Source organism: Schistocerca gregaria, chromosome 7 (assembly GCF_023897955.1).
Source record: "Schistocerca gregaria isolate iqSchGreg1 chromosome 7, iqSchGreg1.2, whole genome shotgun sequence".
Taxonomy (NCBI): Eukaryota; Metazoa; Arthropoda; class Insecta; order Orthoptera; family Acrididae; genus Schistocerca; species Schistocerca gregaria.
In genome coordinates this window covers 476,129,752-476,154,431 of record NC_064926.1, presented here as the reverse complement: position 1 = coordinate 476,154,431, position 24,680 = coordinate 476,129,752, and the positions used below count along the sequence as shown (strand labels likewise).

At 44.2% G+C, this 24,680-nt stretch overlaps 1 protein-coding gene across 2 annotated transcripts in view; it reads left to right on the top strand.

Moving 5' to 3' along the window:
* The window catches only part of LOC126281270 (soluble guanylate cyclase 88E), an 883,920-nt gene that overhangs the window by 644,187 nt on the left and 215,053 nt on the right, over positions 1-24,680 (top strand). The gene's annotated exons all lie outside the window — the stretch shown is intronic.

Genomic DNA, 24,680 nt, shown 5'->3' with positions numbered 1-24,680 from the left:
AACATTACTGATGTCCTTCCACGGATCTAGGTAGTGAGTATTAACTGCCTTCATCAGTTAAGCAACTAAGGATAGTGGTTTGTAAATTTGCTTGCGGAAATAAACTTATACTTTGTTACACCGGCCTCGTGGCAACTCGCCAGGTAGTTGAGTGATTCAGGGGTGAAGTAGTTTACCTCAGATTGGTATATCGAAATTTGATCTGTGGTCTTTGTCTTGGACGTCCATCATGTCATCATTTTCATGGAATGAGGTTTGTGACTTCTAAATGATTTCTAAATTAATTAAAACGATGGAGGATATTCTTATAAACCTGTAACCTTAACCGTCTAAAATAAATGACTTTATGGCACAAGTACATTCCAGCTAATACATTTCTGCTTCAAATACATGTAACTTTTCCTCAGATTATGGTACGGTACTGGTGCAATATACACCAACATTACAAATCTAAAATTTCATAAGCGTCAGATTTGTACCACAACAGAAACACATGATGTTGCTTCTGTAATGTACCTAGTACAGTCTACACGTGACTGACCACTAGCCAGTGTTGAAAACTGCCGCTCAGTGCCTTATTACACGCAAGCAGTATTAATAAAGGAAATAAATTTCCTTGCTGAGTCAGCGCTCATAGTGTACATTTTGTGAATAAAATTGTTTAGATCACTTAATATACTTCTTTGTTTATGACGTCGTTTCAACTGCTGTCATCATCGGACTTACTGTACCAGGTGATCAAAATGTCAGTATAAATTGGAAAACTGAATAAATCACGGAATAATGTAGATAGAGAGGTACAAATTGACACACGTGCTTGGAATGACATGGGTTTTTATTAGAACAAAAAAAATACAAACGTTCAAAAATGTCCGACTTATGGCACGTCATCCGATCAGAATAGCAATAATTACCATAGCAAAGTAAGACAAAGCAAAGATGATGTTCTTTACAGGAAATGCTCTATATGTCCACCATCATTCCTCAACAATAGCTGTAGTCGAGGAATAATGTTGTGAACAGCACTATAAAGCATTTCCGGAGTTATGGTGAGGCATTGGCGTCGGATATTGTTTTTCAGCATACCTAGAAATGTCTGTCGGTAACGATACACTTGCGACTTCAGGTAACGCCAAAGCCAATAATCGCACGGACTGAGGTCTGGGGGCCTGGGAGGCCAAGCATGACGAAAGTGGCGGCTGAGCACACGATCACCACCAAACGACGCGCGCAAGCGATCTTTCACGCATCTGATGATACAGCTTCACTAAAAGCGCCTTTTCAGGTAACGTCAACATACTGCGACTGCTGGCGCATCTGATTCTCTCTCTCATTAGAGCTCCTTTTATACACGATTGTCGTGCTCATTCACTGACGTTTTTCTGTCCAGCGCCATCTGTCGGACATTTTGTGAACTTTTTGTTGTTGTTGTTCTATTAAAACCCCATGTCATTCCAAGCATGTGTGTCAATTTCTACCTCTCTATCTACATTATTCAATGGTTTATTTAGTTTTCAAATTTTTGACTGACTTTTTGATCACCCTGTACGTGTCAGAGTCACCAAAACATGTTCCTATGCGGGGCTTCAGCCAGAGTAGCAGTATTTAGACTGATTGACTACGAGGGAACATGCGTATCTAATTCTGTCAGTGAAGTGTTCCACAAAGACGACGTATAAGCTCCCTTTCTCTACAGCAGCGATGCATAATTCAGGTTTTACGTTAGTTGCGTGCTCATATTCTGGGCTACCATCGGCGACGTAATGTCCGTAATGTCTGACAGAGTCTTCGAACCATCGCGTTGTGGGATCAGCAGTTGCAGAGGAACACAGACACGTCTGCAACAGGTGCCATGAACTCAATCGGCCGTTGTAGCGTTGCCTTGCCGGTAGGCTGCCACCTTCACTCAGCTGTCTGCAGCGAACTTCGACCAGTAATGGTAGAAGAGAGGCAATTTATCACGTGTCGGCTGACCTGCAGAAAGCCACTTCATTACTCTGTGCTAGCGGTTTGTGGCTACCACGATCTACTACATCAAAGATAAGTCTTATCTGCAGTCAATTTATTTGGCATCCGAGGCGTAAAGTGCGGCCTGACATCTATTTATCGAGGAGTGGCTGATGCTTCCGTCATTTCATCATCACTCTTCTGAGTGGTTTGATGCGCCCCTCCAATATTCCCTGTCCTGTGACAACCTATTCATCATAGAGCGGCTCTTGCACCCGACGTCCTCGATTATCTGTTGGAAACATTCTACCCTCTTCCTTCCTCTTTAGTTTTTGCCCTTTACGGTTCCTTCCAGTCCCATGGACGTTTTTATGTCTTGAAACATGACATCTCATCCCGTCCTTCCTAATAGACAGTCTTTTCCACATTTTCCTTTCGTCGCCGATTTTCCTCTTTTCTGATTTTATCTGTCCTTTTACATCGGAGCATTCTCCTATAGCTCCACAACGTTGATGCTATCATTCTCTTCTTTGCCAAGTTTCCCACAGCCAGTGATTTACTTCCGTATGAGCCGGCCGCGGTGGTCTCGCGGTTCTAGGCGCGCAGTCCGGAACCGCGCGACTGCTACGGTCGCAGGTTCGAATCCTGCCTGGGGCATGGATGTGTGTGATGTCCTTAGATTAGTTAGGTTTAAGTAGTTCTAAGTTCTAGGGGACTGATGACCACAGTAGTTAAGTCCCATAGTGCTCAGAGCCATTTGAACCATTTTTTTTACTTCCGTATGATGCTGTACTTCAGACGTTCATGTTCAGAATTTTCTTTCTCAAAATAAAACCCGTGTTGGATATTATTTTGTCTAGTCACATTATTGTAACCGCCACCAATGTTCGACGTCAGTGTGCAATAACGACTCACAGATGGCATCTGGCAGCACTAGCAGTGGAGGGGACGTGAAAAACAGTGCATCGTTGTCGTAATGCGGAAAGCGAGTGATTCATCTGACACCCAAAAGGGCGTGATCATTGGCTTTTGGGCCAACGGTGGATGACTTTCCAGATCAGGTTGGATTGTGTAATGTTCGCTTAAGTACACGTGGCAAAAAGGCGTTGTCCAAAAACCAGGACATATGACAGTGATGAACGACAGCTGCGGAGATGCGTACAGATGAATATGCGTGCAACTGTTGAGCAACTGACCGACCAGACGAGCCAAGAGCTACCAATGGAGTCTCCTCAACGACCGTTCAGCGAAAGTTACTGCGTATGGGCCTCCGTAGCAGTTGCATTTTTCGTGCATCCATGCTGGTTGCCGTTCATCGGCGACGAAAGGTGGAGTCTGCATGGCAGTAAGTACTGGTACTGAAAAATCCACTGGGAGAGGACATGTGTCCTTTTCAGATGAATCACATTTTATGCTCCATCGGGCAGACGGCCGTTGGCACGTAATACATGGCCGGCCGGTGTGGCCGAGCGGTTCTAGGCACTGCAGTCTGGAACCGCGCGACCGCTACGGTCGCAGGTTTGAATCCTGCCTCGGGCATGGATGTGTGTGATGTCCTTAGGTTAGTTAACTCAACATATCCTGGAATTCGTTCTCGCTTTCACACAGTATAGCAATATCAGAAGCGAATTTTATCATTTATGTTCATTCATCCTCAATTGTACTCCCACTTCCCCCCATCTGTTGTAACATCTTCACTGCTTCTGTAATATCTTGATTATCCCTTGCTACTGTAGTGTTACCTTGAAGCTGTGAGAAAGGAGGACGGGCGCTCCAAGGCCCAGAAGCAGAGACGATGCTGAGGGCAGACGAAACTAGGAGAGATACTGTTACATGAAGTAAACCGTAAGGGGAGAGCCTTGCGAAAATGCAGACGCCCCCAGACGCAGTTTCTCTTCAAGGAATTAACATGTAACTTCATATGTCGTCTAGATGCTGTGGCAGGTTGCCACCCTAGAACTTTGTAACCAACAGGCACGTAGGAGAGTATAAAGTCAGCCTGATAACTGCCCTGAGAACAGCAACGTCAGTAGGCTCACAAGTGTTACAAAGAGAGCGAAAACGCCAAAAAGTGTTGACCTAGCAGTCCCAACACCGGGGTTCTGAGAGGGAGGGGGCTAAATGACGTATAACAATAACGTTGCAAGCCTTATTTGGCAGAGCAGCTACGTTTAGCTTTCAGCTGAAAAATGTTGATACCAAATACGGACTTAGTTAGTGCAACTGCATTAACATCCCCGCCTTAGGAGCAGTAGAGGGGACCTAACTAAACCATGATTGTCAGGCGCCTGCAAGAGACCTGCGGGATTTGCTGGATGGCTTTAAGTGGGAAAAACAGTACCCCCACACGACTCTTTAAAACCCTTAGATTCCGCATTTTGGCGGAGTCCTCAGTCAGACGATCTGGGCACCGAATTCGCGTCCGTCGACTCCAGCCTCGGTCCAGCTCCGCGTAAGTCTGCTATCTCACTTGCAGTGCCTCAGTGAACAGTGTCACATTCAGTGTGTTTTGTTTTGCAACTAAGTTGTTGCCTTAAGATGCTGCTAGTGTTTGCTACTGTGGCTAGCATCCACTCCTGGTACTTCTGCTCTGGCTTCCGTTGCAACAGTGTTGTTCATGCTTCTTCTAATCCTAGGACTAGCCTGCAGTATATTAGTTAGTCCTGTCTGGAATAAACAACTATTTCAATATCCTGTTTGTCCAAGAGTCTCCACAACGAGTTCCCTACCGAGTCTCACCACCTGCATTTTTAGTAATTGCCTGTACGAGTGTTGGATCAGATAGAAGAAAACAGTCAAATGCCTTCACTGTGAACTGTCGTTCTGCCTTCTCCTCTGTACCGCTCGGGAGCGTAAACTGACCAGTAACCCCTTTTTTCCCTCTCCCACCTATGTCAGGACATGACACGTCTTTGATATATAGGTTGGTCCTAAACTATATGTCGAAAATGTAACGGCAGGTAGAGGGGATCGAAATAAGCAGATGTTTAGGAATCTGTGTGCGATAATGCCCGCTTTGAACCAGTAGAGAGCACTGATGACCGCGGTGTAAAAAAGCGCGTGCCAGCTGGATGTATCACTTCCTGCACGGATCTGGAGCAGCATACATCGTTTCACCACTGCGGAGCTGGCCGATATGCGTTTCGTGTATGGGTCTGCACAAGAAAATGGATTAGCTGCTCAAAGGGTGTACAAGGAGCGATTGCTGGATAGGAATCAGCCGGATAGCTAAATATTCGAGGGTCTTCATCGGGAGTTACGCGTGAGTGGATCGTTTTATGCTTCCAGGCGCGGAATTGGCATTGGTAAATATCGCAGAACTCCTGCAGTAGAAGAAGGAATACAAAACACAGTAGAGGTTAATCCTTCGACAACCTCGAGAGCTGTAGGACGTGCGTTGAATGTGAGCTATCAAAGTGTTTTGGAGACTTTACGTGAAGACGCAATGCGTCCGTATCATTTACAGAGAGTGCAAGCAACTACCCTAGGTGATTATCTTCCACGTCTCAACTTTGCTCGTAGCTGCCTACAGAAGACTGCAGCCAATGAAACTTTCCCTACAAATGTTTCATTTATTGCCTTTACGCGGCCAGGTATGTTGAACATCCATAATTCTCACCAGTGGGCTCACGGTAACCCACATAGCACAATAGCACACACCTGCCAAGAAATGTTTTCCATTGATGTTTGGGCAGGCACTGTGCACAAGAACTTAGTAGGAAGGTACGTTCTACCTAGTCGTTTAATTGGCCACAATTACAGGAAGTCTTACCCGAACTTCTGGGCCTTTCCTCTAGCTGTCCGCAGACGAATGTGGTTTCAGCACGATGGAGCACCAGCTAACTTCAGTCGAAACTTCAGGAATCACAAGGACAGTATCTACGGCCAGCACCGAATAAGACGGAGCTGTCCAGTTCCCTGGACAACGCATTCTTCCGATTGATGTGGATGTGGATGTTTTCCTGTCCAGTTCATACGAAAAGCCTGGTGTACGAGAACCCGTCAATCTAAAGAAAATCTAGTGCTTCGCGTGTCTGTTTCTGCTGGGCGTGTGATCGACATGCCTGACGTCTTTTCTAATGTACTCCGATCCAAGCGCCTTCGCTGTGAATCCTATATCGCTGATGGCGGCCGTTCGAGCACTTGTACATTATTAACAAATTGCTGATGTCATTTGTCTCCACGTGCCTTTTCAGTTTCCTGTGATTCATACTGCTGCACAAGCTAGCGCTGTAATGTGTCATTACCGCACACTCATTCCTATACATAATCTGCTCATTTAGATTTCCTCTACCCGCCTTTACATTTTTGACATATAGTTTATGACTACCCTGTATATGTTGAACACGAGGAAGGAAAGACTGCAATATGAGCTTATGTATTTATTTAATCTGATATGTTGAGGGCCACCAGGCGTGCTCTTACATCAGACAAGGGTTTCACACATACAGTACCTTTTTACATCATAGTTACAGAGAAGCGACAATTTTAATAAGACAGGCAAAGTCTGCAGTGGCAATGTGTATAAATAGTACTGACTGTGAATTAATAAAGTTAACCAAGCTGCGACATTGTCGCGAATGAAACAGTGACGCGTATATACAATAAGTTTCCTTTAATTTACGTCTATGATCACAAAAGTTTTGTTAACAGATTACCGGTTTCGGTCTATAATGACAAGAATCAGCTCTGTTTTATAAAAACAGTATATTAGAACTTTGTTTTTATAAAACGAATATGATAATGGTCATTGTAGATCGAAACCGGTAATCTGATAACAAAACGTTTGTGACCATGGACGTAAATTAAAGGAAACTTAATAAAGTTAATACTGGCAGTACTTCTACTACTGCTGCTCCACTAATGACGGTAATAACAATAATAATAATGATAGTAATAATTACACTGGTGATAGTGGCAGATATAAAAAGAATTTATAGGTAACAATATAGATGTTTTCTGATTTATGGAGTCCTGAAGAAAGGAGATTTAAGGAGACTGCCCCAGCTAAGAATACTGGGAAATGAACAAATTGCAGTTGGAAACAATGATGTTCAGGGGCAACCAATGTGTACACGGACAATGGTATTCATTATTGCTGCTTTAGTAGACACGTAATTAACCGTCTTCTGAAGCTGGAGATGCTATTCAGTTCTCTAATATAATGAGGGAGGTTATTCCGAAAATGCAGCAGTATGTGATATTAGATTTCTGTTTCCTACGATCAGTAAAATCCGACTTTCACAACCATTCCTTAATCTGTTCTTCTTTAGTTTGTCAAGCTCTTGGGTAACTGACTCACAGTGTGAAAAATTCTTAGGTGTATGGTGTGCTGCAGTTGTTTCCAGATCCCTGGACGAACGTCCTACCACATTCTATATCTACGCCTACATCGGCATATATATTCCGCAGTCCACCACATGGAGTATGGCAGAGGATGCGTTTCAACACTGCTAGTCATTCCCTTTCCTCTTCCAGTGGCATATACAGCAAGGTAAAAGGAATCAGGTCTTGTACGGCAGCATATAGACAGTCGGTTTTTTTTCCTTGTTTTCACGGTCCTTAGGCAAAATGTATGCTGTGGTAGTCAGTTCAATCTGCATTCTGTCGCAAATGATGGTTCGCTAAACTTTCTCAATAGTGTTTCACGAAGAGAAAGTATTCTAGCCGGCCGCTATGGCCGAGCGGTTCCAGGCGCTTCCGTCCGGAACCGCGCTGCTGCTACGGTCGCAGGTTCGAATCCTGCCTCGGGCATGGATGTGTGTGATGTCCTTAGGTTAGTTAGGTTTAAGTAGTTATAAGTCTAGAGGACTGATGACCTCAGAGTGTTAAGTCCCATAGTTCTTAGAATTATTTGAACCATTTAAAAAGGATTCTCATTTGAGGCCACGTAGCATTTCCGAAATACTTTCGAGCTGATCAGACCTGTCGGTAATAAATATAGCAGCATGTCTTTGAATTGTTTCGATGTTTTTCTTTTACCCAACCTGCTGATCATCCCAATCACTCTGACAGTATTCAAGAATGGGTCGCCCTATTGTTCTACACGCGGTCTCGTATATAGAGAGCTACACTTGAATTCTCTAAATAAGCAGAACTCGTCTATTCACCTTTCATACTACCGTCCTTTTCTGTCTGTGCCGTTTCACGCCGCAATATTACACCTAAATTGACTGAACCTGTGTCAAGCAGTAAACCGCTAATAATTTATTCGAAAGATAAGGAACTGTTTTTCGTACTCTTCTCCATTAATTTAAATTTTTTCACATTTACAACACGCTGCCATTCATCACATCAAATCCAATTTCTGCCTAAGTCACCTTATACACTCGTACATCCACTTAAAGACAACATTTTCCCCTACGCTACATCGTTAGTAGCAGTTGGATTTTTCATGTATATAGTGAACAACAGATTCCTATCACACTTCCCTGAGGAACTCCTGAAGATAGCCTTGTCTCTGATGAACATTTTCCATCCACGATAATGTACTCCCTACTACTACTAAAAAGTTTCTAGAACCGAGCGACCGCTACGGTCGCAGGTTCGAATCCTGCCTCGGGCATGGATGTGTGTGATGTCCTTAGGTTAGTTAGGTTTAAGTAGTTGTAAGTCTAGGGGACTGATGACCTCAGAGGTTAAGCTCCATAGTGCTTAGAGCCATTTTTTTGTTACTGCGTCACGTGTCCACAAGAACAGCAGGCGGCAAGCAACGTCGCAGTTGCTAGTGGCCATTTGTGTTTTGGCTGTACACGCTAGACGTATTAATTTTTCCAATGAGTGATAGATGAAGTTTTTGAAAATATGCTGTCCATAAGTTTCACAGTCTACATGTAACAGTAATAGTTTTTAACTGAAGCATCAAACACTATGAATAGCTCTAATCCCGGTGCAACCGGAACAACATTCAGTGCACGTGCCGGCGGCCATGATCCTCAGTAATCATCCACAACCACGTCCGATAAACAATTAGGCGCGTCTGTGGTTTATTCTTTTGTTTCGACTTCTCTCTTTGTATTTACTGCCTAAAGCCTGCTTCCTATAAGCCTCTGGAATTATAAACCATATGAATAAAACCGAACGAAATGGCGGAACACGGAATACAATGGGCACGATTTAGGAAGCGTTGGCGCGACCCCTCCCGCCGGAGGTTCGAGTCCTCCCTCGGGCATGGATGTGTGTGTCGTTCTTAGCATAAGTTAGTTTTTAAGTAGTGTGTAAGTATAGGGACCGACGACCCAAGCAGTTTGATCCCTTAGGAATTCACACACATTTGAACGTTTTAGGAAGTGTTCTTTTTTTAGATCGGTGTCGTAAAGCAAGAATTCGTATAAGTGCAGTCGGGTCTGCAATGGCATTTCCAACTGTAGTGGTGTGTCTCAAAGAAAGGAAAAAAGCTTTGAATACAAGTAACAGCAATTCAACTTAATTAGAGCGTATACCTATCAGAAAGAAAAGAATAGCAACAGTAATATGCACAATTTTGTAAAAAAACGACGTATCTCAGTCAGGAAGAAAAAAATAGAAAACATACCATGCACAATTTTGTACAAAACCACATTTTGTTAAGAAGCATTCTGTTGAAAAATGAGTGGATATGGGGATAGTAAATAAGACTTATAATTAAATAATACCCTTAACGTTAACACTTCAAAGGAATCCGTAATTAGTAAATGTTATTGTGTAAGAATTTATTTTAGGAACTTTACACAACCGGATAGAATTCTATGCAGCGATTTCTGAAGGACTGTATAGCAATTTATTACGTTAAGATTTACGACACCAGTAATGTGAACACTATAATTATGAAGCTATCCCGACGTAATAAATTATTATATAAAGAACTAACACGTCACATACTTCCCTATGTCAATATGCCAGTTTCTTAAAAATCTGATACATTGGTTTGTATTGTAAAATTATCTATTCGTAGATCAAATCAAGAAGCACAGACCCTTTTCTAGGAAGAATACTGACTAACATGTGAGCATCTTCTGTCAAGTCAAGTGGGCAAAGGTGACAAATAGAATGTACAGTATCAGGGCTAAGAAAATGTCCTACAGAAATACTGCTAAATAACCGTAAAAATGTTTATCGTAGTGGAGAACATGTATCAGAGCCACGTGAAGTGCTGCACAGCTTCTGCAAATACACTGAAGCGCCAAAGAAACTGGAATAGGTATGCGTATTCAAATACATAGATATGTAAACAGGCAGAATAGGGCGCTGCGGTCGGCAAGGCCTATGTAAGACAAGTGTCTGGCGCAGTATTTTCACCGATTACTGCTGCTTTAATGGCATATTATCAAGATTTAAGTGAGTTTGAACGTCGTGTTATAGTCGGTGCACGAGCCATGGGACACAGCATCTCCGAGGTAGTGATGAAGTGTGGATTTTCCCGTACGACCATTTCACGAGTGTACCGTGAATATCATGAATCCGGTAAAACATCAAATCTAAGACATCACTACGGCCAGAAAAATATCCTGCAAGAACGAGACCAACGACGACTGAAGAGGGTCGTTCAACGTGACAGAAGTGCAACCCTTTCGCAAGTTGCTGCAGATTTCAATGCTGGGCCATCAACAAGTATCAGCGAGCGAACCATTCAACGAAACGTCATCAATATCGGCGTTCGGAGCCGAAGGCCCGCTCGTGTACCCTTGATGACTGTCCGACACATAGCTCTACGCCTCGCCTGGGCCCGTCTACACTGACATTGGACTGTTGATGACTGTAAACATGTTGCCTGCTCGGACAAGTCTCGTTTCAATCTCTATCGAGCGGATGGACGTGTACGGGTATGGAGACAAACTCATGAATCCATGGACCCTGCATGTCAGCATGGGACATTTTAAGCTGGTGGAGGCTCTGAAATGGTATGGGGAGTGTGCAGTTGGATTGATATGGGACCCCTGATACATCGAGATACAACTCTGACAGGTGGCACGTACGTAAGCATCCTGTCTGATCACCTGAATCCGTTCGTGTCCATTGTGCATTAGGCAATTCCAGCAGGACAATACGACACCCCACACGTCCAGAATTGCTACAGAGTGGCTCCAGGAACACACTTCTGAGTTTAAACACTTCTGCATGCCACCAGACACACCAGATAAGAGCATCATTGAGCTTATCTGGGATACCTTGTAACTTACTGTTCAGAAGAGATCTCCATCCCGCCGTATTCTCATGGATTATGGACACCCCTACAGGATTCATGGTTTCAGTTCTCTTCAGCACTACTTCAGACATTAGTTGTGTCCATGCCACATCGTGTTGGGGCACATACGCGTGCTTGCGGGGGGCCCTACAAGATATTAGGCAGCTGTGCCAGTTTCTTTGGCTCTTCAGTGTATTTGCTTTACGTTCGGACATTATTCCCTGCAAGTGAACTGCACAGTTTTGAGCTCCGTGTAAATACATCTACATCTACATTTATGCTCCGCAAGCCACCCAACGGTGTGTGGCGGAGGGCGCTTTACGTGCCACTGTCATTACCTCCCTTTTCTGTTCCAGTCGCATATGGTTCGCGGGAAGAACGACTGTCTGAAAGCCTCCGTGCGCGCTCGAATCTCTCTAATTTTACATTCGTGATCTCCTCGAGAGGTATAAGTAGGGGGAAGCAATATATTCGATACTTCATCCAGAAACGCGCCCTCTCGAAACCTGGCGTGCAAGCTACACCGCGATGCAGAGCGCCTCTCTTGCACAGTGTGCCACTTGAGTTTACTAAACATCTCCGTAACGCTATCACGGTTACCAAATAACCCTGTGACGAAACACGCCGCTCTTCTTTGGATCTTCTCTATCTCCTCCGTCAACCCGATCTGTTACAGATCCCACACTGATGAGAAATACTCAAGTATAGGTTGAACGAGTGTTTCGAAAGCCACCTCCTTTGTTGATGGACTACATTTTCTAAGGACTCTGCCAATGAATCTCAACCTGGTACCCGCCTTACCAACAATTAATTTTATATGATCATTCCACTTCAAATCGTTCCGCACGCATACTCCCAGATATTTTACAGAAGTAACTGCTACCAGTGTTTGTTCCGCTATCATATAATCATAATAGTCACATGACGCAGTGCAACTCTTCTCAGTTTCTAATAATACCCTCCCCTCACAACAAAATATTTACATGTAAATCCAGAGGTTGCATACAACTATGAAGCGAATCGCAAAGCGTGCTTCCATTGGACCATGTATTACGGCTTCTACTCGTTCCATTCACATTCTGATTGCGGCCGCAACATTATACGACTCTGGAAGTTCAGAAAGAAGACTACAACAAAACGTTGAAGCTCACTATCTGAATCAATTGTATCCATGTTGGTTAAGTTCTGGAACCGCGACTAAGTGGAAAAATTATTTCTATATTTCTGCCACTAGCCACATGTATTCATTTTGTCTTTGCTCGTTATCAGGCGTTTATGCATACATGCGCATGTTACTTATAAATAAAATGTCTTAATCTGGATTAACACAGACTGCATTGTTCACTGTCCCGCTGCTCGAGTAGCTACCGGGGTATTTCGGGAGAGAGGAGTTAGAGGATAGTCAGAAGTGGATTTGCTGCTGGCGTGGAGCTGTGACTCGTTTACTGTGGTTGAAACGAAGGCCAGTGTGGGATGCGAATAGTTTTTCATCAGTTGTTATGTTGCGATTATCTTGCGAGACATTTCCAATATTTCCGGTTGCTCACTTACGATTTTGGAGTCGTTGATACACCGGCGGAACTGTTATGTAACGCCGGCAGAGCGGTTCTACGCGCTACAGTCTGGAACCGCGCTACCGCTACGGCCACTGGTTCGAATCCTGCCTCGGGCATGGATGTGTGTGATGTCCTCAGTTTAGTTAGGTTTAAGTAGTTCTAAGTTCTAGAGGACCGATGACGTTAGAAGTTAAGTCCCATAGTGCTTATGTAACATCAGACATTTGCATTGCTTAATCTGACACTGACTTGGACATGTTTCACTGCACAGTGCGTTTGTATATACACTCCTGGAAATTGAAATAAGAACACCGTGAATTCATTGTCCCAGGAAGGGGAAACGTTATTGACACATTCCTGGGGTCAGATACATCACATGATCACACTGACAGAACCACAGGCACATAGACACAGGCAACAGAGCACGCACAATGTCGGCACTAGTACAGTGTATATCCACCTTTCGCAGCAATGGAGGCTGCTATTCTCCCATGGAGACGATCGTAGAGATGCTGGATGTAGTCCTGTGGAACGGCTTGCCACGCCATTTCCACCTGGCGCCTCAGTTGGACCAGCGTTCGTGCTGGACGTGCAGACCGCGTGAGACAACGCTTCGTCCAGTCCCAAACATGCTCAATTGGGGGACAGATCCGGAGATCTTGCTGGCCAGGGTAGTTGACTTACACCTTCTAGAGCACGTTGGGTGGCACGGGATACATGCGGACGTGCATTGTCCTGTTGGAACAGCAAGTTCCCTTGCCGGTCTAGAAATGGTAGAACGATGGGTTCGATGACGGTTTGGATGTACCGTGCACTATTCAGTGTCCCCTCGACGATCACCAGAGGTGTACGGCCAGTGTAGGAGATCGCTCCCCACACCATGATGCCGGGTGTTGGCCCTGTGTGCCTCGGTCGTATGCAGTCCTGATTGTGGCGCTCACCTGCACGGCGCCAAACACGCATACGACCATCATTGGCACCAAGGCAGAAGCGACTCTCATCGCTGAAGACGACACGTCTCCATTCGTCCCTCCATTCACGCCTGTCGCGACACTACTGGAGGCGGGCTGCACGATGTTGGGGCGTGAGTGGAGACGGCCTAACGGTGTGCGGGACCGTAGCCCAGCTTCATGGAGACGGTTGCGAATGGTCCTCGCCGATACCCCACGAGCAACAGTGTCCCTAATTTGCTGGGAAGTGGCGGTGCGGTCCCCTACGGCACTGCGTAGGATCCTACGGTCTTGGCGTGCATCCGTGCGTCGTTGCGGTCCGGTACCAGGTCGACGGGCACGTGCACCTTCCGCCGACCACTGGCGACAACATCGATGTACTGTGGAGACCTCACGCCCCACGTGTTGAGCAATTTGTCGTACGTCCACCCGGCTTCCCGCATGCCCACTATACGCCCTCGCTCAAAGTCCGTCAACTGCACATACGGTTCACGTCCACGCTGTCGCGGCATGCTACCAGTGTTAAAGACTGCGATGGAGCTCCGTATGCCACGGCAAACTGGCTGACACTGACGGCGGCGGTGCACAAATGCTGCGCAGCTAGCGCCGTTCTACGGCCAACACCGCGGTTCCTGGTGTGTCCGCTGTGCCGTGCGTGTGATCATTGCTTGTACAGCCCTCTCGCAGTGTCCGGAGCAAGTATGGTGGGTCTGACACCCCGGTGTCAATGTGTTCTTTTTTCCATTTCCAGGAGTGTAGATGTAAACAGAATACACTTAATACAATATGGCGGCGTTGCAGTCTGTGGATGAGTATCGACAATCGCTTCTTTACAGCGACATTCGTGTAACTACATAAGTGTTAGGTACTCATTTGTTTTGCACTGGTACTTCTTAAACCCGTTCGATTTGAACTGGCTAGAGTCTATTGAAAAATTTTAAGTTTTATAATTCAGTTATACCTATAAGAATATTATGTCCATTTTCTTGTACTGTGAATTGAAATTTCCATTCCTTCTATGATATCCATTCTTTCACATTTTTCGATTTTGTGCAAAATTTCAAGATTATCTTTGATTTTCAAAAGATAGCCTACGTCATTAATGTGTGTTGCTACCACTGATTTGTTACGTTTCTCAGGTCTAAATCTTCTTTGAATGTTCTCTAAATGTTCTTTAAATCGTGTTCAGAAAATTTTTCTCAGTGGGGCACGTCTAATACTTGTTGCGTTGGCTGCAGGTAATTTTGTAAACACGAGAGCGTCAAGAGCTCTGACGGTTTTATGCTGGAAACTCATTTTAATATGTTACATTAAACTTAAAATAAATAAGTGTGATGTAGCAGGAAAATATAAACAGTAATCAGTGAGCTCTGGGTTTTCTCAGTGGCGCGCTAGGGAGAAGTAGGGACGCCCTGAAATCAGCATGCGTCGCGCGTTGTGGAAAGCACAATTCTAGCCCGTATGGCCACATCCCCCTGTATCTGCCACGGCCCCCTACGCCGCTCGCAACAAGGGGTATACGTATCTGGCGCTCGGCGTATGTACTGTGCATCTGAACGGACGGATGGGACCAGGTGATAAGCGGTTATCAGAGAACCGAGAGTTATACTGCGTCCCCGTTTCCGCACAGCCACAATCGCCGACTCACAGCTTTTGTCCTGCCAGCACCTCGTCTACATGTACCTACATGGATACTACTTAAATCGCATTTAAGTGCCCGGAAAAGAGTTCATGAAACTACCTTCGCAATAATTCTCTATTAGTCCAATCTCGAACAACACGCGGAAGAAAGGAAAACCTATACTTTCAGTGCGAGTTCTGATTTTCCTTATTTTATTATGATAATAGTTTCTGCATATGAAGGTCGGCGTCAACAAAATACTTTCGCATTCGGAGGAGAAATTTGGCGACTGGAATTTCGAGAGAAGATTCCGCTGCAACTGAAATCGCCCTTGTTTTAAAGATGTCCACCCATCATTTATTTTGTCGGTGGCACGCTCTCCCCCATGTTCGCTATAATACAAAACGTGCTCCTCATCTTGAACTTTCTTGATGTACTCCGTTACTCCTATCCGGTGAGCAACCCACACCTCGCAGCAATACTCCAAAAGAGGACGGACAAGCTCAGTGTAGGCAGTCTCTTTAGTAGGTCTCTTGCATCGTGTAAGGGTTCTGTCAGTAAAACGCAGTCTGTGGTTCGCCTTCCCCACAGCATTTACTGTCTGTTCTTTCCAATTTAAATTGTTCGTTATTGTAATTCCTAGATACTTAGTTGAATTTACGGCCTTTAGATTTGACTGATTTATCACGTAACCGAAGTTTAATGGATTCCTTTTAGCGCTCATGTGGATGACCTCACATTTTTCATTATTTTGGGTCAACTGCCAATTTTCGCACCATACAGATATCTTTCAAAAATTGCTCTGAGCACTATGGGACTTAACTTCTGTGGTCATTAGTCCCCTAGAACTTAGAACTACTGAAACCTAACTAACCTAAGGACATCACACACATCAATGCCCGAGGCAGGATTCGAACCTGCGATCGCAGTGGTCGTGCAGTTCCAGAATGTAGCGCCTCGAACCGCTCGGCCATCCCGGCCGGCTGCAGATAGCTTTCCTAATTCGTTTTGCAACTTGATCCGATCTTCTGATGACTTTATTAGACGACAATTTTTGTGCCCTCTCGTTGTCACTCTAGGCTTGTACCATGAGAAGCATGGATAGGACGTTGTTTGGTGAGGGGTAGCCTCTTCCTATAACACAACTACACGCATTTATTAACAGTGTTCTTTATTAATATAAACTGGATGCTACTTATGATAGTCCAGGTGTTGTGGTACAAGCTCTCTGTAATAGTCCACGTTAGCATCACTGCTGATGAAGTACGAAGTCCCACTATATCCACTATTCTGGTTTCTATGTGTTGCCTGCGACTGTCTACGACTGCAAGTGACTGCGCTATGACTGATAACTCGACTCGTTGACTCACTGGATAACAGACTGGAACTCACTGGATGACTGACTGGGGTCCTCTGGTCTGCGGCGGCGGTCTAAGTAGTGGGGGCCGAGAGGGCGTTGTCGGCGCGGTTCTTGCGGGTCTCTCTTTGGCCTCTATCGATTTTCTCGAAACCTCTTCGCCGCCTGGAGTGCTGGCGCCAGCTTATGCGAGCACAATAACTGACAGCATAATCTGCAAACAACATAATAAGGCTTCTCAGATTGTCCCCAAAATCAGTTACATAGATAAGTAAATACCTGCATACACCACAACTCTCACACACACACATTCTGCCACCACTGTTCCTCAATACCAATACGACTAAACAAGCAGATTATTCTCAATTTAGAAGTTGTGAAATTCACTGCCTGCCAAGAAAAAAAAGAAAAAGAAATTGAACTACCTGCAATGGCAGGTGGAAACGAAGTGAAACTTCCTGTGAGATGGTTTGAGGTGTTATTTCAGTGAATAAAAAGGACTTGGCAGAATGACCCCACTAACGAGTATGGTGTTACACTGGCCTGGATGAATACACTGATCAGTGTTAAAAGGTGCCATGAAGCCGTTGTATCCCATCCTGAGACAAGCTGACTTACTACCGTTTTAAGTAGTCCTTGATACTCTGGATACTCGCACCTGTACAGATACAACATGTGAATTGTTGATGGAGTTACAGTGTGCATTGTGCTCAATAAGCCGAACCAGAAGTGGCTTGAATTTAATAGTGTTGACACCAATTGAGAGATTTATACCAAATAAAATAACAAACGATAAGGCTGATCCCTCCTTGGTACACAAAATGCGTCAAAACACTGTTCCAGAATCCCCAAAAAATGCATGCCAAGTTTAAACGAATGAAAAATCGCCAGGATTGGCGATCTTTTACTTTTTCTTATGGGTCATCAGTCTTCTGACCAGTTTGATGCGGCCTGCCACGAATTCCTCTCCTGTGCTAACCTCTTCATCTTAGAGTAGCACTTGAAACCTATGTGCTCTATTATTTGCTGGATGTATTTCAATCTCTGTCTGCCTCTGCAGATTTTGCCCTCTACAGCTCCCTCTAGTACCATGGAAGTCATTCCCTCATGTCTTAACAGATGTCCTATCATCATTTCCCTTCACCTTATCAGTGTTCTCCACATATACCTTTGCTCTCCGATTCTGCACAGAAACTTCTCATTCCTTACCTTATCACTCCATCTAATTCTCAACATTCGCCTGTAGCGCCACATCTCAAATGCTTCGATTCTCTTCTGTTATGGTTTTCCCACAGTCCATGTTTCACTACCATACAATGCTTTAGTCCAGACGTACATCTTCAGGATTTTCTGCCTCAAATTAAGGCCGATATTCGATATTAGTAGACTTCTCTTGGCCAGGAATGCCCTTTTTGTCATTGCTAGTCTGCTTTTGATGTCCTCATTGCTCCGCCCGTCATTGCTTATTTTACTTCCTAAGTAGCAGAATTCCTTAACTTCATCTACTTCGTGACCATCGCTGTTCTCATTTCTACTACTTTTCAATACCTTCATCTTTCTTCGATTTAATCTCAATCCATATTCTGTACTCATTAGACTGTTCATTCCATTCAGCAAATCTTGTAATTCTTCTTCACTTTCACTCAGGATAGCAATACCAATAGTGAATCATATAATTGATATCCTTTCACCTTGACTTTTAATTCCACTCCTGAGCGTTTCTTCCATTCCCATCATTGATTCCTCGATGTACAGATTGAACTATAGGGGTGAAAGACTATATCCTTGTCTTAGACCCTTTTTAATACGAGCACATTGTTCTTGGTCGTCTACTCTTATTATTCCCTCTTGGCTGTTGTACATATTGTATATCACCCGCCTCTCTCCATAGCCCTATTTTTCTCAGAATTTCGAACATCTTGCACCATTTTACATTGTTGAGTGCTTTTTCCAAGTCGAAAGATCATATGAATGTGTCTTGATTTTTCTTTAGTCTTGCTTCCATTATTAACCCCAACATCAAAATGGTTCAAATGGCTCTGAGCACTATGGGACTCAACATCTGAGATCATCAGTCCCTTAGAACTTCGAACTAATTAAACCTAACTAACCAAAGGACATCACACACATCAATGCCCGAGGCAGGATTCGAACCTGCGACCGTAGCGGTTGCGCGGTTCCAGACTGAAGCGCCTAGAACCGCTCGGCCACACCGGCCGGCCCGCAACATCAGAATTGCCTTTCTCGTGCCATTACCTTTCCTAAAGCCAAACTATCGTCATCTACCGGATCCTCCATTTTATTTTCCATTCTTCTGTATATTATTCTTGGGTGAAGCTGAGGGAATTAGGTTAGGAAATGAGACACTTAAAATAGTAGATGAGTTCTGCTATTTGGCCACCAAATTAACTGATGGTTGTCGAAGTACATACGATATGAAATGCATGAAGGCAAGAGAGGCGTTTCTGGAGAAGAGAAATTTAATAGCATCGAGTTTAGATTTAAGGGTCAGGAAGTGTTTTTGCGAAATGTAACCATGTATGGAAATGAAACCAAGAGAGGAAAACAGCAAGCAGATTAAGTACAATGCACAGGATAGAGTGGAATGGAGAGCTGCATTAAAAGCAGTTTTCGGACTGAAGATCACAACAGCAACAACAGGAACAACAACAACTTTTCAGCTCGAACATCCAAGCTACTTTAACAATAATGTGATAGATATTCCTCTTTGAATAATGAATGTACTGAATCAGTTTATTTTGAGACGCATGATATGCGTTCCCGACTGGACCAAACTCCGTGTTCCTTGCGCTGCCAAACTCGTAGGGGGAAATAGCCCGCCCTCTGTGAATGGCGCTGTCGGCGCACATCTCTTTACGTTTCTGCTCGCTGAAAGGGTCCTTAATGGGTTACGTCAGTCGCTTATCGGCCAATCGAGTGGCTCACCCAGTAAATAGAGAGAGGGGGAGGCACTCACTGTCGATCGCTCACGAGCTATCGACCGCAGATCGACCGCAGCTGTTGTTTGCACCGCTCGCCACGCGGTCCTCTTGGCGGGTGTAGCGGCGCTGCATGACAGCATTCACCGCCTTCTCGTCCTCTTCGCCGCGCACTGCAGAATGTGTAATGTTCTTGTGAGGAAACGATTTCCATTATACTCTAAAAAACTTATTAAAATTTTACAGGTGAAAGATACTTAGAGTTAAATTAGCTTTTGAAATAGATAACCCCTGAAATGGAAGCCAATCTGTTTGCCACGAAATAAAGAAGACTCTGAATTGAAAATTGATTAATTAAATTTGAAACTCGTAATTAAATTTCGTGAAATGACTTTAGGTAGCTTTGAAGAAAAAAAGGAAAAATGCTTTTAACTCTGTAGCAGTCTATGGTGCGCTCATTAAATGGCATTGATAATATATGTTGAGCATTCGGCAACTGAATGGAATTTTTCTTCTGCTGCTCGCTGCTAAATATGTCGTCATCCTTTGTGAGACGGCTCTGTGAAATGCTCTCTCTTAGATCAGTTGGAGATTATCGTTGTGCAGTGAAGATACACTCATCTGGATACTGGTCAGATAGGTCGGCCCAAAAAAAAAAACTGAAAGAGGAAAACACAGTTCGATGTTGGATGAGATTCATCCGTTAGAGAACTGGACCGTCCTCAGGTTCGTGGTGCCAAACCAATGTCCATCAATTCCGAATGTTTACAAAGCTTAGCAACACATCGAGACTGGGTTTCACTCAATCTTGGAATAAATAACATTAATTACCTTTTCTCAAAAGAAAGTTGAATTATATTCTGAAGGATCCTCAGACTCAGGTTACAAGTCCCATTGCATCCGCTAATGTTATTGCCGTAACGTTACGTGAAACTTTGTAATTAACCTGAATTCGAATATGATGGCTTGCAACAAAAGTTCGCAATTACACAAAAGACAATATCTATTAAACACGTTCACTCTTCGTGAGAGTTAAGAACAGAGTAATCATACATTTTTGTTTAACAGTTCATGTTAGTCCCACAGAGTAGCGCTGCACGGCACAGAATGCGGAGCTCTCTCTCACAGTTGATAAACAAATATTATTTCTTGGAAAAACGTTCACAGTGTGTACTCGCAGAGAAATATTACGAAAGTTAGTAAACCCAAATTGAACGTCTAAGACAATGTAACACTAAATAAGTCGAGGTTGTTAAAACTAAAATTGAATGTCTAAGACAATGTAAACACTCAATAAGTTGATGTTAAATGTCATAATGGTATATCACAAATGCCTTTCTTGGGAACTAAATGACTTACTAGAGAACACCTTATTCGTACAACAATGTTCGAAAGGTTCGTAAACGTAAATTAAAAGTACAAGAAAATGTAAATACTAAATAACTTGATGTCAAATGTCATAAGGGGATTACACAAACCGACTCAGTATTTTGTCTTCGAGGCTGTATTGATGTTCCATTCATTCCATTTACATGACAGTCACGTTAAAGTGTGGAAAACTTTAGTGAGAGCTACTAGACAGCGACTCATTGGTCCACATACTTTCGCAAAACAGGCCGTCTGTCGCCTAAGGCTTAATAGGTAATCCAGTTCTTCACTTACATCTATACTCCACAAACAACTGTTACATTCATAACAGAGGGTACTTCCCGTTCCGTTTGAGTATGGAGCGCGGCTCGAATGATTGGTCAAACGCTTCTGTATACACTGTAAGCAATCTAATCTCGCCACCACAATTCCTACGGGAACGATCGCAGGGGCATCTAGCACATATACGAGCAGATCCCTCACTTAAATGTAGTTCTTGAATCTTTGTAAGTATGGTTTCGCGATACAGTCTGCTTCTATCATGAAGAGTCTGCCAGTTCCGCTCAACATTTTCGCGACACTCTCCCACAGGTCAGACAAACCTATAACTATATGTGCCTTCCATCCTAGTATACTTTTAAAACCCTCGTTAGTCTTATTTGGTATGCGTCCTAGAATATGACGAATATTCTACGATGGGTCGCATATGTGCTTCCTAAGCAGCTAGTTTTGCAGACATTGCATTTTTATAATATCCTACAATGCCACCTGTTTAACCTAGACTGAACCTATTTGATTGTTCATTTCATATCCTTACATAATGGTATACTAATATATTTTTACGATTTGGCCGAATCCAGGTTTTGCTCGTTAATACTGTAGTCATAGGATACTAGTTTTTTCATGTTGTGAAATGCACATTCGTAATTTTATGACGCTGCCGTCGGGATTTACTTTTTAATTATACTGATTTATTAAAATTATGACCGTGAATGCACACGACCCCTCAACGCCGTGTTATGCTGAAAATTCAGCTATACACTGTACTAACATTTCACTGTCAAGTACACATGCTTAAATTCGAATTAGAAAGAAAAAAACAAACAAATTTACGGCAGTTGGAGAATTGACGTACGTTTACTAATGATATAAAATAATGTATCACTGAATCATATAATAACTTTGCATCGTAATAAATATGGAAAACACTTACACAATCATACCTGCAGACTATATCACTAATCATAAAAAATCGAGATAAACATTTAGACAGATGATACTGTGCAGTTAATACACACATCAAAAAAAGGATTGCATCACCTCGGTTCCGAAAATTCCGGAACCTGTACAGAACATTGGAATAGGGATCAACATAAGCATCACTTCCGCCTTTTTATTGCTCATTAAAATCACACGTCGCATGTTGTACCACCATACAGCGAGACTTGCGGAGGTGGTGGTCCTGGCTGCTGTACACGCCGGTACCTCTAATATCCAGTACTACGTCCTCTTGCATTGATACATGCTTGTATTCGTCGTGGCATACTATCCACAAGTTCATGAAGGCACTGTCGGTCCAGATTGTCCCACTCCTCAACGGCGATTCGGCGTAGATCCCTTAGAGTGGTTGGTGGGTCACGTCGTCCATAAACAGCCCTTTTTAATCTGTCCCCGACATGTTCGATAGGGTTCATGTCTGGAGAACATGCTGGCCCCTCTAGTCGAGCGATGTCGTTCTCCTGATGGAAGCCATTCACAAGATGTGCACGATGGGGGCGCCAATTGTCGTCCATGAAGACGAATGCCTCACCAATATGCTGCCGATACGGTTGCACTATCGGTCGGAGGATGGCATTCACGTATCGTACAGCCGTTATGGCGCCTTCCATGACCACCACCGGTGTACGTCGGCCCCACGTAATTCCACACCAAAACAGAAGGAAACCTCCACCTTACTGCACTCGCTGGACAGCATGTCTAAGGCGTTCAGCCTGACCGGCTTGCCTCCAAACACGTCTCCGACGATTGTCTGGTTGACGGCACATGCGACACTCATCAGTGAAGAGACGTGATGCCAATTTTGAGAGGTCTATTCGGCATGTTGTTGGGACCAACTGTACCGCGCTGCATGGTATCGTGCTTGCTAAAATAGACCTTGCTATGGACGTCGGGGGAGAAGTTGCGCATCATGCAGCCTATTGCGCACAGTTTGAGTCGTAACTCGACGTCCTGTGGCTCCACGAAAAGCATTATTCAACATGGTAGCGTTGCAGTCAGGGTTCCTCCGAGCCATAAGCCTTAGGTAGCGGTCATCCACTGCAGTAGTAGCCCTTGGGCGGCCTGAGCGAGGTATGTCATCGACAGTTCCGGTCTCTCTGTACCTTCTCCATGGCCGAACAACATCGTTTTGGCTCACTCCGAGACGCCTCGACACTTCCCTTGTCGAGAGCCCTTCTTGGCACAAAGTAACAATGCAGACGCGATCGAAACGCGGTATTGACCGTCTAGACATGGTTGAACTACAGACAACACGAACCGTGTACCTCCTTCATGATGGAATGACTGGAACTGATCGGCTTTCGGACCCCTCCGTCAAATAGGCGTTGCACATGCATGGTTGTTTACATCTTCAGGTGGGTTTAGTAACATCACTGAACAGTCAAAAGGACTATGTGGTAGGGTTAGTGTTTAATGTCCCGTCGACAACGAGGTCATTAGAGACGGAGCGCAAGCTCGGTTTAGGGAAGAACTGGGAAGGAAATCGGCCGCGCCCTTTCAAAGGAACCATCCCGGCATTTGCCTGAAGCGATTTAGGGAAATCACGGAAAACCTAAACCAGGATGGCCGGAGACGGGATTGAACAGTCGTCCTCCCGAATGCGAGTCCAGTGTGCTAACCACTGCGCCACCTCGCTCGGTCAAGAGGACTATGTCTGTGATACAATATCTACAGTCAACGTCTAACTTCAGGAGTTCTGGGAACTTTTTTTTGATGTGTGTAAATCTATTCACTTACTGCAATGGACGAATAGTACATTCAAAAGAAACTTATTACTTTAGTGCCTAATTTCTGCACTGAAGCGCCAAAGGAACTGGTATAGGTATGCGTATTCAAATACAGAGATACTTAAATAGCATCTCCTAGATAGCAATGAATTGATGATTTTTCCCGCATGACCATTTCACGAGTGCACCGTGAATATCAGGAATCCGGTAAAACATCAACTCTCCGATATCGCTGCGGCCGGAAAAAGATCCTCCAAGAACAGGACCAACGATGACTGAAGAGAATCGTTCAACGTGACAGAAGTGCAAATCTTCCGAAAATTGCTGCAGATTTCAAAGCTGGGCCATCAACAAGTGTCAGTATACGAACCATTAAACGAAACAACATCGATATGGGCCTTCGGAGCCGAAGGCCCACTCGTGTACCATTGATGGCTGCACGACACAAAGCTTTACGCCTCGCTTCGGTGCGTCAATACCGACATTGGACTATTGGTGACTGGAAACATGTTGCCTGGTGGGACGAGTATCGTTTAAAATTGTATCGATCGGATGACGTGGACGGGTATGGAGACAATCTCACGAATTCAGGGATCCTGCATGGCACTAGGGGACTGTTCAAGCCGGTGGAGGTATTGTAATGGTATGGGCGTGTGCAGTTGGAGTGATATGAAACCCCTCATATCATCTAGTTACGACTCTGACAGGTGACACGGACGTAAACATCCTGCGTGGTCACTTGCATCCATTCATGTCCATTGTGCATTCCAACGG